Consider the following 19,593-nt stretch of genomic DNA (forward strand, 5'->3'; position numbering starts at 1 on the left):
TTAAAAGAGGGAGGAACCATGGGCAGGCATGCTGAAATGGCTGTTAAATTAACTTTGCTATAAGATAGTAACTCACACAAATACTGTAAAACCAGAGAACAATTAACCCTGAATGGTTGCTGGTTATTTTGTTGGTACCAACTAGAAAATTTTTTCCATTTACTAATATACAATTTTCTAGTAGACGATTTTCTTGCCTCCATTGGTACCTGCTGAATGTCCCCAGAAAACAGGTGCCTAAAAAGAATCATCATCCGGGCAGTCAAATGAAGATGATTGATGTTGGGGTGTTTCAAGCACCCCTGTTCTTGTGCAAGTAGAGCTATTCTGTGGGGAAGCTTGTGGTAATTCCTCATGGCCATTTCCTAAAGACGGGAGAACCATGGTTGCCTGCACCAGGAGGGAGTCACTGCAATGATCTTGTGGGGATTCCTTCTGATTCTCAGAAGTACCCTTGATATTAGTGGAAAGGCATACAGGAACATTCCTATCCAAAGAAAAGAAAAGGCATCTGTCTTCCAGGCCTTCTTGCATGGAGTCCTGTAACAGAATTTCACTAGTTGATTGTTCATAGTGAAGACAAAGAGGTCTATACTTGAATTCTCCACAGATGGATCAAATCTTGAAGACCCCCTATTTCATTTCCATTTGTGAGGGTCTGTCCTGATCCTGCTCAGCTCATCTGCCACAGAGTTTTGCCCTGATGGAATGCAGGATGCCTATAGCGTGAGATTGTGCAGTGAAGCTATATCTGAACTAACATGGCTATCTGCAAATGTGGTACGACCTGGTTCCCCCTTGCTTGTTGATGTACCACATGACTGGTATTTTCTGTAACCACTTGAAGACATCCCGGGGACCAAAGATGGTTCAGAGAGGCAAGTGCCTTCATCAGGGCAAGCATTTCCTTGATATTTATGTGCTTGGATCAGTCCTTGGTGTCTCAAACCCCCTGCACTTTTATCCCTCCCAAAACTGCTCCCCAAGCAAAGTCCCAAATATCTGTGGTGACTGACTACTTTGGAGTGGTAATGGAGAAGGGGAGATCTGGGTTTAAGGATATCTGTTGTCTGCACCAAAGCAGTTCTCTTCTAACCAATCCCAGTACTGGAATCTGAAAAGATAAAGGATGCTGATGCTGGGACTAAAATGATTTCAGATACCACCTCTTTCTCATGTGGAGTCTTGCAGGGATATCATGAGAATCACAGATGCCACGAGACCCAAAATTCTGAGGTACTCCCTCACAGTGACTGAACTCTGAGTGGAAAACCTTAGAAATAGATCCAGCTAAAGATCTATTTTTTCCTGTGGAGAAAAGCTCTTTGAACTGAGGTGTCCAGTTGACATCCCAGAAACACAGTCCTGTAAGGAGTCAAGAAGGACTAGAATGTTCTCTTGGAATCCCAGCTTGTGCAAGAGATCTCTCACCCAAGAGTGAGACACTTGAGATTTTGAAAAATAATCTATGAAGATAAGCAAGTTGTCTAAATATGGAAAAATGTGGACATCCTGTAGCTTGCAATGAGCTATAAGTGGAGCTAGACACTTTGTGAACACTCTCTGTGCATGGGGATAGTCCCAGGGGTAAGGCAGAGAACTGATAATCTGATCCAGACACACAAAACCTTAAATGCTTGAAGTCTGGATTAATAGCGATATGATGATAAGCATCTTTTAAGTCTAGTGTTTCCAGCTGGACACTATTACAAAAAGGTTTAGAAAAGAAAGATCCAGAACTGATCTTCAAGCATATTTTTCTTTTTTAGCACTAAGAACATCCTTGGATAAAATATCTTCCACATCTGGGAAGGCGGAACCATTCTATCACTCCTTGGACAGCATATGATGAAGACCTGGAGGAAACAAGAGTCCAATCTGCAAGATGAAGAATGACCACCTGGAAAGGAGAGATTTCCTAGCACTGCCACCCATAATCCTGTTGAATGATTTTCAGAACCAATTTGTCTGAAAGGATCTGTTGCCAAAGAAAAAAAATGGAGATTCTGAGTTTCAGGAAGAGAAGAGGGGACAGAGTGGGAGGGGGTCACAAGTCATTAAGACTTGTTGGACTGTCCTTGGTTTTGGGAGGTTTAGGACTTCTTTTTGGAATCTCCTTGCCACTTCTTAAATATCTGCTTGCCTGAATTCTGTTGAGACTGTTTATTCTGTTTTTTGCCAAACTGGATGAGGAGAAAGAAAATCCCTTGAACAAGTTTTAAAACGAGGGCTGAAAAATCTTAAGATATTTCCTAGATGAGAAATATCAACAGAGTCATACTTGCACTGCAAACAGAGTAGTGACCTGTGCAATAGGAAACACTAAGTTATTATAAGCAGTTTTTTATTCACAAGAGGAAACTGTAGATAAAACCTTCCTCATACTTTCAAAATATGTCACAACAAACTTTAACATATGAGGCTGACAGATTAAAATTCTGAAAATCAACGTTGCAGAAGTTTGCACTTTTTCCTATACCTATCAATAGATTTCCCATCCTTATTAGAAAGAGTAGGATTAGGATAAGTGCTTAGCAGCAGTGGAGGCAACTAAGGCTATAGTTGCTGGGTCTGGTTTACGAGCACAGCATAAACATTTAAAAATAAAAAAATATTGAACCAATCCACAGCAGATCAAGTGCATAAACAATCAATCCAGGTAGTCCATCAACCAAGAAAAAAAAAGAAGTTGTGTGCCTACCATAACGTTCCATGTTAGTTGTCTTTTATCTCACCTTCCTTCTTGCTGGATGGGTTCGGAGCTGATCCTCGGCTCTAACTCGGCCACTTAGTATAACTCGAGAGCTCTTTACTGGCTTGAGGCTACCCCTTATCCAAGAATGCCCAGCTTCAGCTACCCAGATCTCGTTTGAGATAGCTCACACTAGACATAATTATAGAAAATAATCCATTAATACCTGGATATACAGTTAATTGTCATGGTTTGGTTGGGAAGCAACTAATAACAAAACAAATTATCCAGTGAAACCACTGAGAAACTCCTCTCAATCCTCAAGGAAGGGGGACAGAGGGAGGGACGCAAGAAGGAAGGCGTGATGAGGGACAACTAACATGGAACGTTATGGTAGGTACATAACTTTTTTATGTTAAGTTGTCCAATCTCACCTTCATTCTTGCTGGATGAGACAGCATCCGTAGCACTGCAATCCTGGGTGGCTCATTGGAACAGACTCTTCAGAACCGTGGAACCAAAGGAAGCCCTGCCCCAGGAAACCACATCTACTTTGTAATGAGAAATGACTGTATGAGGATCTGCCCAAGTAGCTGCTGCACAAATTGAGTCTATGGGCAATCTAGATTGAAACGCTACCGAAGTAGCTACTGACCTGGTTGAATGACCTTTGGGTTTTGTTGGAAGATCTTTTTGTCGCAAATGGTAGCTATGGGCTATGGTGTCTGATAACCATTTTGACAATGTTACTTTAGAAACTGGAAGGCCTTGTTTGTTGTTAGCAAATGAAAGGAACAACTGACCTGATTGTCTCATCTCTTTAGTTCTATGGAGATAGAAACACAGTTGTCTATGCACATCCAGTTGGTGTATTCTGTATTCTGCCTTGTTGGAATGATTAGGGAAAAAGACAGGAAGGTCAATGGATTGATTCAAATTGTGTTCTGAGCAAACTTTAGGTAGAAAAGATGGATTGGTTCTCAGAGAAACTCTGTCTTTGTGAAAAACTAGGTATGGAGGGCGAACACATGGTGCATGAAGTTCTGAAATACGTCTGGCAGAAGTAATATCAACTAAGAAAAGAGTTTTCCAAGAGAGAAATTTCAAGGAAAATGATGCTGCTGATTCAAAGGGTGACAGTATCAAGAAGGCCAGAACCAAACTGAGATCCCAAGGTGGAAGGGGCTCTTTTACTGGGGGTCTAAGTAGAGATGTACCTCTCATGAAGGCCTTGCAAAGTTTAAGACATCATGCTGGAGTTAGAAACTCCAACATGAAAATTTGAAATGGCAGCTAATTGTACTCTGCTGGTAGCAGCCACGGCACCAGAATGAAACAGTTCTGCTAAGAAATCCAAAATCTCATGTATAGGAGCTGTAAAAGGATCTAAATTTCTGGATTCTGCCCAGTAGGAGAATATTTTCCATTTGCTAGCATAGACTTTCCTTGTATTTGTTTTATGGGAGGAAACAATAATATCATGCACTGCTGGAGAAATATTGGGGACTCTGGCTAGGACTGGAACTGGAGTAACCAAGCTGTGAGCTTGAGAGATTGGAGGGATTGGTGTAGCCTGCCTGATTGATGAATCAAGAGGTCCGGTACTGGGTCTAGAATCCAGGACTGGGCTAGAAGGTGGGAATGAAGGAATGGAAACCAAATCTGTCTAGGCCAATAGGGGGCAATGAGGATCATTTTGCAACCCAACGATTTTGCTTTCTGAATGACTTTTGGAATTAGGGGAAAGAGTTGAAATGCATAAAACAGTCCCTGAGGCCAATCATGGACTAGAGCGCCCCTGGGTGTCTGACCTGGAGGGGGAACAAGGGAGAAGTAGCTGCTGCATTTGTTGTTGAGGGGAGAGGCAAAGAGATTGCATCAAGGCTGGCCCCATTTGCAGAAAATAAGATCCACAATTTCCTATTTCAGAGACCACTCGTGAGGCATGAGGATTGTCCTGCTGAGCCTGTCCGCTATTATGTTGGATGTCCCAGGGATATGCATTGCTGTCAGAAAATGTTGGGAGGAAATTGCCCATTGCCACAGTCTGAAGGCCTCTCAGCACAAGGGGTAAGACCTGGTTTCACCCTGTTTGTTGATGTACCAAACCACTGACATATTGTCCGTCTGCATTGCAATAGTCACGGCAAGGAGAGAGTCTTAAAGAGCTTGCAACACTAAGAGCACCGCTCTCATCTCCAGGACGTTGATGTGCAAATGGTACTTGTGAGGTTGCCAAGTGCCTTGGACTGTCTTCCCAAGATAATACCCCCCCTACCCTATCAGGGAAGCATCCGTGGTCACTGTGGTGACTGGATGGGGTTCCATGAAAGGTCTGCCCTGAGTAACGAGTGGGGAGACCATCCACCAGGAAAGGTGTCTTTTGCAAGATTCCATAATTAGCATCATGTGAGACATGGGTAATTCCTGGAAGGACCATTGTGTGAAAAGAAGCCACTGAAGGATTCTCATGTGAAAGTGTGCTAAGGGAACTAGAAGAATGGCCACTGCCATGGACCCTAGAGCTTGAAGAACATATTTGACTTGAATTCTTTTGCTCCACAGGAGAAGTGACACCTGTTTTCGAATAATGGAAACTCTTCCCTGAGGCAATTTTAAAATCATTGTTCTTGTGTTTAGCTCTGCTCCTATGTATGTAATAGATTGACAGGGCAACAAGGCAGATTTTTCAAAGTTTATTGTGATGCCTAGTTGAGCACAGGATGTGATGGTATAATCTCGTTCCTCTATAAGTTGTTGCCTGATGGTAGCAGTGAGGAGCCAGTCGTCCAGATAGGGAAACACCTGGAATCCTAGACGTCTCAGGTGAGCGGTGACTACTGCCATGCATTTGATGAACACCCTGGGGGCTGTGGTGAGACCAAAGGGCAGAGCTCTGAATTGGTAATGACTGGCCCCTAGCCAGAAGCGTAGAAATCTCCTGGACCATCTGTCCATTTTTATATGATAGTATGCGTCCTGAAGATCTATGGAGCACATCCAATTGTCCTGACCCAGAAAGGGGAGAATGGACTACAGTGTTACCATCCGGAACTTTTCTTTTTGTACAGATTTGTTTAACCTGCTGAGATCCAGAATTGGTCTCCAGTCCCCTGTCTTTTTGGGCACTAAAAAGAATCTTGAGTAAGTTCCAGATCCTACTTGGTTTGCGGGGACTTCCTGGATGGCTCTTTTTTCTAGCAATCTTGAAACTTCTGTGACTGCTTGATCCCTTAGATTGGGTGGAACATCTGGGATGGATTTTTTTTAAACAAAAGGGGGTTGATGAAAGGGAATTTTGTAACCTCCGGATATAATGGCTAGTACCCATTTGTCTTTTGTAATATTTTGCCAGGCGATTGGGTACAATGAAAGCCTTCCCCCGACTGCCTCCAGACTTGAGCAGTCGGGCATCCCTTCAGGGATATTGATAGGGTTTGGAAGAGAACGTATCTCTGTCACCTGATTTTGCAGACCCCCTATGCCACAAGGGTGGCGTCTACCATTGTTATTATTTCCCCCTCTGCCCCTGGGGGAAAAATCACCATGTGCATCAGGCAAGGGTCCCTGGGATTTTTGAAACCACATCTTTCCACCCTTCTGACCCTTTGGGTATGGTCTGGTAGGAGTGGAAAAATGGACTCTGACATCAGAGAGCGTCTTGCCTTCCTGCTGGCACCTGGTAAGTGTGTCTTTCACCTGAGGCCCAAAGAGAGAGGTGTCATCAAAGGGGGTATTGGTGAAGGATGCTCTGAAAGGTTCTGCAAATGGCCACAGTAAAGAATGTCTCCTAAGAGGCACTCCTGTTCCTGCAGCTCTACTCGCTCCATTGGCTGCATATGAAATAAGCCTCATGGAGGAGTTGACTACTGAATTAAGAGTCGCCAGCTGGGTAGCTAACTTGGCTGAAGCTCCCTCAGCTGTGGGATCTTGTAGGGTATTTCCAAGCTCTTTTAGGAGATCCCTCTGATGCCTAGTAAAATGGGAAAGATAGTTCAGGGACCTAAGGGAGAAGGTCGCTGATGAAAACATCCACTTCCCATATCTGTCCATCATACGAGAGTCTTTATTCGGTGGATGGACAGATGAGGAGGTTTCAGCTAACTCTCTCTTTGTGGCTGCTGCTACCACCATAGCATCAACTGGGACACCTTTAGTTAAGAATTGTTTGTCTTGGGGAGCTGTAATGAATGTATTGGGTCTGCTTGGGATAGGTTCCATGGAATCTGGAGCTGACCAAGCCTTTCGAGACACTACAGACATGAGTGGATGAAAAGGCGGAGACACCCAGGAGGTGGAAGGTTGGGAACCAAATGCATCCAGGTGTACAAACTCATCCTCGGAGGGGGCTAGGGAAGTCCAGCTATACCTCTGCCTGAGAATCTCAAAGATGTCCAAAAAGAAAACATCTTCAGAGGGGGACCGTGGGGACCCCTCCGATTCATTCAGGTCTGTATCTGAGGTGACAGACTCAGGGGAGTCTTGGTGCTTCCTCTTGCACTTTCTCTTCCAGAAAGCCTGCTCAGAATGCTCTGGTGAGGTTTTGGAAGAAGATGGTTCACCCAATGGGGTGACCTGGGGATATGTTCCCTATGCTTTGGGGCTGGAGGAGGAGCAGAGGTTGTCACAGGCACCGAGGGGGAAGGAGCCGATGGAGCCGATAGTGGAGCTGTCTGTGGGGACAGCACTCTCCGCATGACCTCAAAGGTGCCATGGCCTCAACACAAGGAGGGCTCTAGGTCCTAAGAGACAGGAATCCCACCCTGCACCGAGGGCGATGGGTCCTAGGCCGATGTGGGAGCCGAGCGCAACTGAGCCGACGCTCCGAGAGGGAGAGTGGGGTTGGACAAGGGACCGATGCCACTTCCCCCCTCGGAGCCGATGAGAGAGCTTCGGCGCCCAGATACCTCGATGGTAGAAAGAACTGAGGTAATTGGAGCCAACGTCACAGCCAAAGAGGATGTCATCGGAGCCGAAGGAACCACTATTGGAGCATCCATTGACTCCGGCTCCAAACTGAGCATAGTAGGAGGAGGATTTGAAACCAAAGTAGATGGAGACAGTGCCTGTTGAGGTGGGCTCAAAAGCATTTTAGCAAGGGCCTGTGATTTCAGCAACCTACTGACCACTCTCTCCATATCCTGATCTGATAACCTCGAGGATCGAGAGGAGTAGGAAGATGAGCGATGACTAGACTTACTTTGAAGTAAGGGTGATTGTGGCACTAAGCGAATCGGCTCCAATGAAGGAGACCTAACTCGTTTGTGGCTCCGAGATGGCTCCGAAGTAACAATTGGAGCCGACGGAGGGGTAGTCTTGTCGGTGCCAGATGTCGCTGACACACTTGGTTTGTCAAGCTCACAGGTCGGTTCCAAACATGGAGCTGATGGCTTGACTGGTTTCAAAGGTTTCACTGGCTGAGATGCTTTAGCAGGAGAATCCTGTTTTAACAATCCACGGAGGATAAGCTTATTTTTCTGCTCCTGCAGGACCCTTGGACTAAAGGCATGACAAGTAGCACAAGAGTCCTGCAGATGCAGAGCCCCCAAGCAGTAAACACAACTAGTGTGCCCATCTGTCAGAGACATCTTCTGACAGCAGGAGTCACACTTTTTAAAACCAGAGGTTTTAACTTCCTTAGACGTTTTACCAAAAAGACAAAGTACAATAGTAACTAAAAATTAATAAAGATCTTAAAGGAGAGCCTCTAACTTAAACAGCTGTCCTTAAGTGGGTGGGGGGGACTCTCTAAGTTAAACGAGTTCAGGGAATAACAGGAGGCCTAGCGACAAAGGGGCGACAGCCAACACAGCACAGAAAAACACAGCAAGGATGAGATAAGGGGTTTACAATAAAATAAACTGACAAACTACTACAAGAGAGAAAATATATATCAAATTTTAACCACAATGTTTGAGTTTAATAGAGAAAAAAATTATACTAATCCTGAGCCAGTATTGATCGCAACCTCGTAGCTAAAGTGGCAAACGAGATCTGGGTAGCTGATGCTGGCCATTCTGGGATAAGAGGTAGCCTTGAGTGAGTAAAGAGCTATCGAGCTATAGTAAGTGGCCGAGTCCCATCCAGCAAGAATGAAGGCGAGATTGGACAACTTAACATCATTTATTATGTTAGTGCTTTTACAGTACTTCAAGACTGCTTCATCAGACAATATCTCATTAAAACCAAGCCTCTTTTAAAAAGGGTTCAACCAATGACTACCCTAATACAATAATTCAGTTAGTAACATTATTGCATCTCTTACTAAAAAACATATGTATATAAAAAACAAAGGCATTAAACATATATACAATGCAATATAGGCAAATATCCCTACCTAAAATTCTCAAAGCATGTTTATCATAGAACACATATATAATATGTAAATATTTAAAAAAATAGATGTTTTATATATATATATATATATATATATATATATATATATATATATATATATATATATATATATATATATATATATATATGGGTCTACTTTACATTTTCACCGACACACAAAACACCGACCCCAAATAACCGAAACTACACAACACCGACAACTCACAAAACCGAACACAATTACACCGACACAAACAACGTAAACTACACATGACACACAATGACATATCCACTAACCCTAACCCAAACCCTAACCCTAAGGTCCGAAACTACCGCACAGTTACCCTACCCGCACCCTAACCCTAACTCACTTAACCCACCCCTACACCTAAAGACTGTCACTATCGCACACTTAACCTACCTGCACCCTAACCCTAACTCACTTAACCCACCCTAAAACATAAAGCCCATCACTATCGCACACTCACCCCACCCGCACTCTAAACCTAACTCACTTAACCCGTCCCTAAACTACAGTCCGTCACTATCACACACTTACCTTACCCGAACCCTAACTCCGACACTACCACACACTCACCTTTCCCACACCCTAACCCAAAATCCCACAATATTGCACACTTACCTGACCGCTCCTAACTCCGTCACTATCGCACACTTACCGAGTCGCACTCACACGTTACCCTTGTCGGTCTTTCGGCTGTCGGCAAATCACCTTTTCGGTCAACTTACCTGTCGGTCGTTTCGTCTCGGTCTTCCGCGTGTCGGTGAAGTGTCGTTTCGGTAAAGTAAAGGGGACCCATATATATATATATATATATATATATATATATATATGTATATATATTTAACATCTATGTATGTATGATTCCACTTCATGTAATCGAAAGCTCTTAACATCTAACTGCAAAACAGCGAGACCAAATGATCGAAAATTCATAACATCCAAAACGAATAAAATTGAGTAGTGTATGATCAAACATGTAAATGTTATAGTTTATTCTGTTAATGTGTATATAGTGTTTATTATGCCACTGTGTACGTGTGTTTGGGCCATACAGGTAGTGATTTAAACATTCTGTGTACATTCTTTATGCTGATTGTGATACAGTAGGGTTAGGAAATTAACTTTTGCTCACTGTAGTGTGATCACGGAGTTGGTATATTTAATTTACGGGGGGATGTGGGGGGTGCAGGGGAGCTTTCCCCCTGCATAACCGTAGTAAAAAGTGTGTGGGCTGTTATTTATATTTGCTTTGTAGTTTTCAATGCTGTGAGATTCGATGTTGAGTTTTAGATGTTATGAATTTTCGATCATTTGGTCTCGCTGTTTTGCAGTTGAATGTTATGTGCTTTTGATTATATGAAGTGGAACTATATATATATATATATATATATATATATATATATATATATATATATACACATACATACACTGTTGTTTGCTTTTATAAACATTTAAAAGACTAAGGAATTCAATGTACCCTATCTGCCTTTTTAGGGACAACTGGCTATCAGGAAATTGCAGGCAGTAACACTCACGTACTCTAAAGTGGGCAGGCCAAGAAGAATGGTGTATGTTCTGAAAATGTCTCTGTAACAACTTATAATATTTTTCTGAGGGACTGATTAACCTCATTCTTCTCCCACTGAAATCACTGGGACATTTTAGCAAGAAACCCAGAGAAAAAGAATCCCCCACCGGAAGAATCAGAAACTGAGCTCTCCTCCAAGTCTGAATCAGAAATCTGAGGAAAACCCCCAAATATGACTGCATCTTCCTGTTCAGATTCAGAATCTTGAATCTCTTCAGGAAAAGAGACATCTCTCTTTCTCTTTTACCACAAATTACTCTACGAAAAGTATCAACAGCCTGAATTAAACCCTGACCCAGCCCCAGGAAAATACTCCTAGCCAAAGAAATTTGAAGAGGAGTTGAATGTGTGGCCAGCCATGCTACTAACGACAGACACTACTTCCCATTTCTGACATAACAGGGAAACCTTCCCTGTTCCCTTTCCCAGGACCACCATAAGTTTTTCTCCCTTGCTCTCTGACAGGATTCCAACACTGACAGAAGATGTGGTAAACCCTTGTCCACAGTAGCAGTAAGTGCGATACCAGAGGGATTTAGGGTAATAGATGAGTGGTCTGGTAAACCCTTGTCCACAGTAGCAGTAAGTGCGATACCAGAGGGATTTGGGGTAAAAGATAAGTGGTCTGAGGTACAACAAATGGCCACCACAGAGTCACCCCCTTGTGGTTGAGGCAAATTGTTAGCCTGCTGTGGTGGCAAAGGCTGTTTGCTTAACATTTTCTTTTTGTGGCTGGAAGATGGACCAACTGTGGAATTGACAACCTCTTCCATGGTCAAGCCAAAAATGGTGCCTCTTTCCCTGGAAAGACAAGCAGCAAATGCTGGTAACATTACCTGTCCACAGAAGTTACTTTCTGACATAAAAAACACAGTAAAAATACATTCAAACACTATGGCAGCCCCACAATGGAAAATTAAACCCAACTTCTCCACAGAAGATGTGGCATAAGTTAGTTTACACTACTTTAAAATGGATAGTAAAAAGGAAATATAAGAAAATGGAAGATTTTTTTTCCCCCAAAGGCAACTTTTCTGCCCAGCTAAGGAAAGCACAAGCCGACCATTGATCCTCAAAGGAGGTGTGCTCTTTGGTGGCAGTAAAGCTCTGAAGGGCTTTGCTCCCAAATTTGTCCTTTAGTCATCTCAGCTCAAGCTGCTTGACAGTTTGGGTGCGTAGAAGGTTCCTGAAACTTTGGAAGCTGGCCAGTTGTTATATCCTTGGCAGGATATAACCCAGATAGCTAAGGCTACTGCAGCAGTGAGTAATATGAGGAACATCATATTATTTGAAAGAAAAGAGAACATTTTTTCTACAAAAAAAAAAAAAAGATAAAGTGGAAGGTATTCCCCAATATTTATTTATTTATTCGACATTTGTTAACCGGGTTAGTCCAACTGGGCCAGAGATCCATTTTCAGTGGAGACCCGAGGAGAAAAGCTCCGATGCAGACAATTTAAGTACATAAAATTCACACTCCCGTATAAAGAAATTTTCAATACATAAGCTATAGTTAAAGAGAAATTTGATATATAATGATAACGCTACAGCAAAGTATAATACAGTTTTTTTTTACAGTGAAAAAATAAGCAACAATTGACCTTTCATAGGAAGAGCTACTGATACAGTGAATAAAGCAATAGACAGAGGTACTTAGACATGAAGAAGCAATATTTACATATGCACATGTGGTGAAGTAGTAGTGTAGAATTCATTAGTGTAGTAAGTCAGATGGGGTCATGACAGAGGCAAGATTTGTTTAGTAGGTGAAGTTTAAGTTCTTATTTTGAAGTGTTTAGGATGGGGAATGGATTTAATATGTGCAGGGAGTTTGTTCCAAGCTTGGGCTATAGTGAATTTGTAAAGTAGCTTACCAACGTTTTTGTGTGGTTGGTAAATGTCAAAGAGTTGTTGGCTAGAAGTGTGGAGAGTACGATTAGGAGTGTAAGTGTTTACCAGGGAGGAGAGAGAGGGGCAGGAGGAAGGTTTATATAATGCATAGTGTGCGATGTTGAAGCTGGGATAGAAGGAGTTGTTGGGGGAACTCCAGCCATTGGACAGAGTTGAGAGCAAGGCAGTGGTGGGAGTTGTAAGGAGAGTTAGTGACAAATCTAGCTAATTTGTGGCATGTTTGTTACAGTTTGCACAGGGGTGTAGATTGTATGTTAGTTAGGATTGGAGCGGCATAGAGGAGGGAGGGGCGAAGGAAAACTTGAGCTAAGAAAAGGTTAGTGTTAGAAGTTAGGAATTTTTTATTTCGATACAGTACTCCGAGTTTTTGATGATTTTATTTTTGTTTATTTTTTGTTTTTTGTTGTTTGTTTTGTTTTGAAGGATATGCAAGTTAAATTTTAGTTCATCATCAATGATGGTAACTAGGAGCTTAGTGTGGGGTTCAGGGTGAATGATTGTAATATTAGAGGAAGTAATGACAAAGGTTGATTTGTGTTGAGAGAGAGAAGAAGCGGGAGTTTATTTGTTTGGGTTTAAGATGAGTTGATTATCAGACAGCCACCTTTCAATGGATAGAAAGGTGTTCTAGGTATGAACATGAAGTTCTGAGATGTTATTGGAGATGAGAGTGGAATCGTCTGCACTGAATTAGAGAAGATTGATTACAAGCTGTGTGTAACTCATTTATGAAAATGTTAAGCAGGAGGGGACCCAGGATGGAACCTTCGGGTACACCAGATGTGATAGGGTACTTATCTGCACAGCCTCAGAGAGCACCAGCTGTCCACTGATCTCTAGAAGCCTGCAGGGAAGAACACACTTTGGTGGTAAGAAAGTTCTGAAGTTTTGGCACCCTAGCCAATAACTTTATTCCTCTCTCCTTGCACTGTACAAGGACTAGGGCATGTGGAAGATGCCCTAAAGCTTTGGAAGCTGACCTGCTGGTCCATTCCTAGCAGGATACATCTCGTATAGTATAGGCTACTGCAACAGTGATCCAGTAATGAACATTGTTACTTACTCGCTTAGAGCACTGAGATTAAATATTCAGGGAGAGAGCAAGGAATAATTATTTATTTAATTTCCTGTCTGTAATGTTTCCTCAGTTTAATGTTTTGATTGTCTGTTTTTCCTGTTTCTTTCTGACATAACTTATAAACTTATATTCTCTGCCTTTCTCCATCTGCATTTCCTTATACTTCTTAGATTCTAAATTTTTATTATTGTGATTATCGTTTTTATTTCTTATTATTATGCATCCAAAACCAACATGCAAAAAAAAAAATACAAAAATACAAAAAACACAGAGAGGCTTGACTAACAGTTGTTAAAAAATAAAGTTACGGACCTAAAAGCAGAAAAAAAAGGTGAATTTTCTCTGAACTTTGAAGCCGCCTAATTTTTTAAACACTTTTAGATGGATGTTTCACACAACAGCTTGATACTTCTGTGATAGTAGATTATATGCCCTCATTGTTTATTCATGCAGTCCTCATTTATCTTTGCAAGACTTTTCCTGAGACAGTGTTTCATTTTGTTGGTCTGTTCTTGTTAAGTCCCAGTATGAGTACCTCTTGAGACAGTTGTATTTTTTTTTTGTTAAATCTTACCCTTTTTTGCTAATTGCTAGTTCCAACAAAGAGCTCTTCTATCCTTTTCAAAAGTAGCACATTTTCCTGCTTTCATTTGTATCCCCTCCCCCACTCAATCATTCTCTCTGTCACACACACACACACACACACACACACACACACACACACACACACACACACACACACACACACACACACACACACACACACACACCAGATTATTCTGTCTCTTTCTTTCCCTCTCTGAGTGATTCTTCCTTTAAAAAAGTTTCTACTTTCGCCACTCTTTTTAAGAGATTGTCTTCATCAAAAAGTAAAGAATGCAATTTAAAACTCCTTTAACAAATGTTTCAGTTGCTGTGAAGTGAACCAACCAATTGCAGACCATTTCCAGCCACTAAAATAAAAACAAACCTGGCTTGACTTACTACTTGTGTCACAGAGGAAAAGATTAAAATATAGTTTGTGGCCACTGAGAAGACAGCTGGATTCAATGTCCTTCTCATGGCCACTGAGAAGACAGCTGGATTCAATGTCCTTCTCATGGCCACTGACAAGACAGCTGGATTCAATGTCCTTCTCATGGCCACTGACAAGACAGCTGGATTCAATGTCCTTCTCATGACCACTGAGAAGACAGCTGGATTCAATGTCCTTCTCATGGCCACTGAGAAGACAGCTGGATTCAATGTCCTTCTCATGGCCACTGACAAGACAGCTGGATTCAATGTCCTTCTCATGGCCACTGACAAGACAGCTGGATTCAATGTCCTTCTCATGGCCACTGACAAGACAGCTGGATTCAATGTCCTTCTCATGGCCACAGAAAAGACAGCTGGATTCAATGTCCTTCTCATGGACACTGAGGAGACAGCTGGATTCAATGTCCTTCTCATGGCCACTGAGATGACAGCTGGATTCAATGTCCTTCTCATGGCTACTGAGAAGACAGCTGGATTCAATGTCCTTCTCATGGCCACTGACAAGACAGCTGGATTCAATGTCGTTCTCATCACCACTGAGAAGACAGCTGGATTCAATGTCCTTCTCATGGCCACTGAGAAGACAGCTGGAGTCAATGTCCTTCTCATGGCCACTGACAAGACAGCTGGATTCAATGTCCTTCTCATGGCCACTGACAAGACAGCTGGATTCACTGTCCTTCTCATGGCCACTGAGAAGACAGCTGGATTCAATGTCCTTCTCATGGCCACTGACAAGACAGCTGGATTCAATGTCCTTCTCATGACCACTGAGATGACAGCTGGATTCAATGTCCTTTAGATGGCCACTGAGAAGACAGCTGGATTCAATGTCCTTTAGATGGCCACTGAGAAGACAGCTGGATTCAATGTCCTTCTCATGGCCAGTGAGAAGACAACTGGATTCAATGTCCTTTTCATGGTCACTGAGAAGACAGTTGGATTCAATGTTCTTCTCATCCCCATGATTTTTTTAAACTGCTTGTGTTGTTGTAGGTTATGATTTTAGTAAGATGAGAAGGGCAGATAAGTCTCCCTTATCCCCAGCAACAATATCTTAACACATCCTGTGCGACCTCCAGATTCCATACAAGGTAACACATATCATTCTTCCAGCGTGGTGTGAGTCCTGAAGTCTACATTGACTAGATCATGTGTGTTACACCTCCCACTGGAAGCGCTGAGGAGGCATCCTTACAAGGTGCTTGAACCACCTCCAATGGACTCATCTGAACAAGAAGGAGCAGCTGCCATATTCCAAGGTCCTCCCAGAATTCCAAGCTCCTCCTCACTCTGTCAATAGGAGTGAGACAAATTACTTTGCAGAGGAACTTCCTTTATGCTGCTTGTCATCCTTTTTTGTCACAACCCAAAGATCTTGACCATTGGTGAGGATGGGGACATAGCCTGACCAGTAAACCAACAGATTAGTCATGTGACTCAACTCTTGTTTTATCATCAGATTCTTTGAACAGTACATGTTGTACTGGCTAATGATGCATCCATCTGCTGTTGAGTACTTTCACTCATGAACAAGATCCCAAGATACTTAAAAGTCTCCATCTTATGTAGTTACCTTCCTATTTCTCCCATCCGGAGAAAGTAATCCACTCTTTCTGGTTTGAATGCACTGATTTGTATCCCAGTCATGTCACACTTAGTGACAGTGCACCCTGAGACCTCAGCCACTGATTTGTATCTTAGTCACTTCACCCTTAGTGGCAGTGCACCCTGAGACCTCAGCCACTGATTTGTATCCCAGTCACTTCACCCTTAGTGGCAGTGCACCCTGAGACCTCAGCCACTGATTTGTATCCCAGTCACTTCACCCTTAGTGGCAGTGCACCCTGAGACCTCAGCCACTGATTTGTATCCCATTCACTTCACCCTTAGTATCAGTGCACCCTGAGACTTCAGCCACTGAGTTAAACAGACAAAATCATATGCAGACTGCAAAGGTGCAGCTGTCAGTTTTCCACACTGGATATTCCCTCCAGCTTGACTGCTTCTTTATGTCCAGACCATGAAAATCAAAAACTAGAAAGAAGACAACATCACCCTTTTTGAAATACAGTGCCTTCCTTGAGTATTTCTGACATAATGGCAAGAATGAAGATGCAGCTTTCTCTCCTTTATATACAGCAACTGTATGACAAGCAGAAACTGCAATGGCCTTGGGACCCCATAACACCTCCTGCAAGGTATTCCTTGGGAGTTGGGGGCCCATAATACCTCCTGCAAGGTATTCCTTGGGGTAGGGGGCCCATAACACCTTCCGCAAGGTATTCGTTGGGAGTGGGGGGGCCCATAATACCTCCCACAAGGTATTCCTTGGGAGTGGGGGGCCCCATAACACCTCTTGCAAGGCATTTCTTGGGGCTGCAGGTCAATAAAACCTCCTACAGGGTATTCCTTGGGGGTGGGGACCCATGACACCTCCTGCAAGGTATTCCTTGGGGGTGGGGGCCCATAACACCTCTTGCAAGGTATTCCTTGGGGTGGGGCCCATAACACCTCCTGCAAGGTATTCCTTGTGGGTCGGGGGGCCCATAACACCTCCTGCAAGGTATTCCTTGGGGGTTGGGGGGCCCATAACACCTCCTGCAAGGTATTCCTTGGAGGTCAAGGGGCCCATAACACCTCCTACAAGGTATTCCATGGGGGTAGCGGAGTTGCACAGTCACATGCCTTCGTCAATTCCACATGGTATGAGTAAAAAGTTATTTCTTTATTTTTTGTAGTTTCATTTGTTTACTGAGGGCATTTTTTTTTTATTTTATTGACTGAGAAAGTCTGACTAGGACGGAGCCTATTTATCAGTGGAGGCCTGGGGAGAAACGCTCCATGTGCATGTTTTGAAATCTAAAGTTGTAGTGGAATTTTATTTTACATGTACTGAAACAAAGAGAAAAAAGTCTAACGTGGATTTACAAGTCTTGTGAAGGGACATAAGGATGTTGATACCCAATTAGTAATCACAGCTGTGATGACATATGTGCACTTATGTTAATAGAAAAGAAAAAAAAAACATAGTGATGTTTTTCATTATTTTCAAGCCATATACATATGATTTGTTTTTAACGATTATCATTCACTTCAACATTACATAAATTGCTTAAGTCCTGCTTTCCCTTACGCCTCTCCTCCCCTCCTGAACATTATTCTGCATCGTCCTGCTTTCCCTTAAGCCTCTCCTCCCTCCTGAACATTATTCTGCATCGTCCTGCTTTCCCTTAAGCCTCTCCTCCCTCCTGAACATTATTCTGCATCGTCCTGCTTTCCATTATGCCTCTCCTCCCTCCTGAACATTATTCTGCATCGTCCTGCTTTCCCTTATGCCTCTCCTCCCTCCTGAACATTATTCTGCATCGTCCTGCTTTCCCTTACGCCTCCCCTCCCCTCCTGAACATTATTCTGCATCGTCCTGCTTTCCCTTACGCCTCTCCTCCCTCCTGAACATTATTCTGCATCGTCCTGCTTTCCCTTACACCTCTCCTCCCTCCTGAACATTATTCTGCATCGTCCTGCTTTCCCTTATGCCTCCCCTCCCCTCCTGAACATTATTCTGCATCGTCCTGCTTTCCCTTAAGCCTCTCCTCCCTCCTGAACATTATTCTGCATCGTCCTGCTTTCCCTTACACCTCTTCTCCCTCCTGAACATTATTCTGCATCGTCCTGCTTTCCCTTACGCCTCCCCTCCCCTCCTGAACATTATTCTGCATTGTCCTGCTTTCCCTTAAGCCTCTCCTCCCTCCTGAACATTATTCTGCATCGTCCTGCTTTCCCTTACGCCTCCCCTCCCCTCCTGAACATTATTCTGCATCGTCCTGCTTTCCCTTACGCCTCCCCTCCCCTCCTGAACATTATTCTGCATCGTCCTGCTTTCCCTTAAGCCTCTCCTCCCTCCTGAACATTATTCTGCATTGTCCTGCTTTCCCTTACGCCTCTCCTCCCTCCTGAACATTATTCTGCATCGTCCTGCTTTCCCTTACGCCTCTCCTCCCTCCTAAACATTATTCTGCATGTGTTGTTCCCACACATTCCATTTTTCATGCAGTTTGTTCCTTCCTTTCTGAAGATCCCACATCTAAATCTTTTATCTCCCAGTAATTACTTTTTTGGCAAACTTAGGAAGATCTTACCATGACTTGGCAATTCAGATCCTGTGCCCCAGCTCAAAAGAATAACTGCCTTTGCTTTCCCAACATTTCTGACAAAATTATCTGTAGTGAAATTTAAACAAAAATGCCATCACTTTACACTCACAAAAACATGTACCAACTACCTCTATCTTTCCAATCTCACCTCCAATATTTAATGTCTACCTGAAGAAAAATTATCTGAAGACTCCATGGGGTATAAAAATACCTATACAAATATTTCCTAGTAAAAATTCTAAACCTTTTCTGACTTTGTTGCATATTTGGGAACCATATAGCTGTCCTTCCATTGTTCCTTTGTAAATTGTCTTTCCAGTGTTTTTTTTTTTTTTTTTTAATATGATGAATGTTAAGCTCTTTATCAACCTCCTCTGATTTATTCTTATAGTTACCAGTCTGTATTTCATTAGTAATACTTCTTGAGACAATTTACATAGTTGTGGAACTAGTTGTTAGTACAGTATGCAGTATTAATGTTAGTACATAATGCAGTATTGATGTTAGTACAGTATGCAGTATTAATGTTAGTACAGTATGCAGTATTAATGTTAGTACAGAATGCAGTATTGATGTTAGTACATACAGTATGCAGTATTAATGTTAGTACAGTATGCAGTATTAATGTTAGTACAGAATGCGGTATTGATGTTAGTACAGTATGCAGTATTAATGTTAGTACAGAATGCAGTATTGATGTTAGTACAGTATGCAGTATTAATGTTAGTACAGAATGCAGTATTGATGTTAGTACAGTATGCAGTATTA

Source organism: Protopterus annectens, chromosome 10.part0 (assembly GCF_019279795.1).
Source record: "Protopterus annectens isolate FY-2018-M chromosome 10.part0, PAN1.0, whole genome shotgun sequence".
In the NCBI taxonomy this organism is placed as follows: Eukaryota; Metazoa; Chordata; order Ceratodontiformes; family Protopteridae; genus Protopterus; species Protopterus annectens.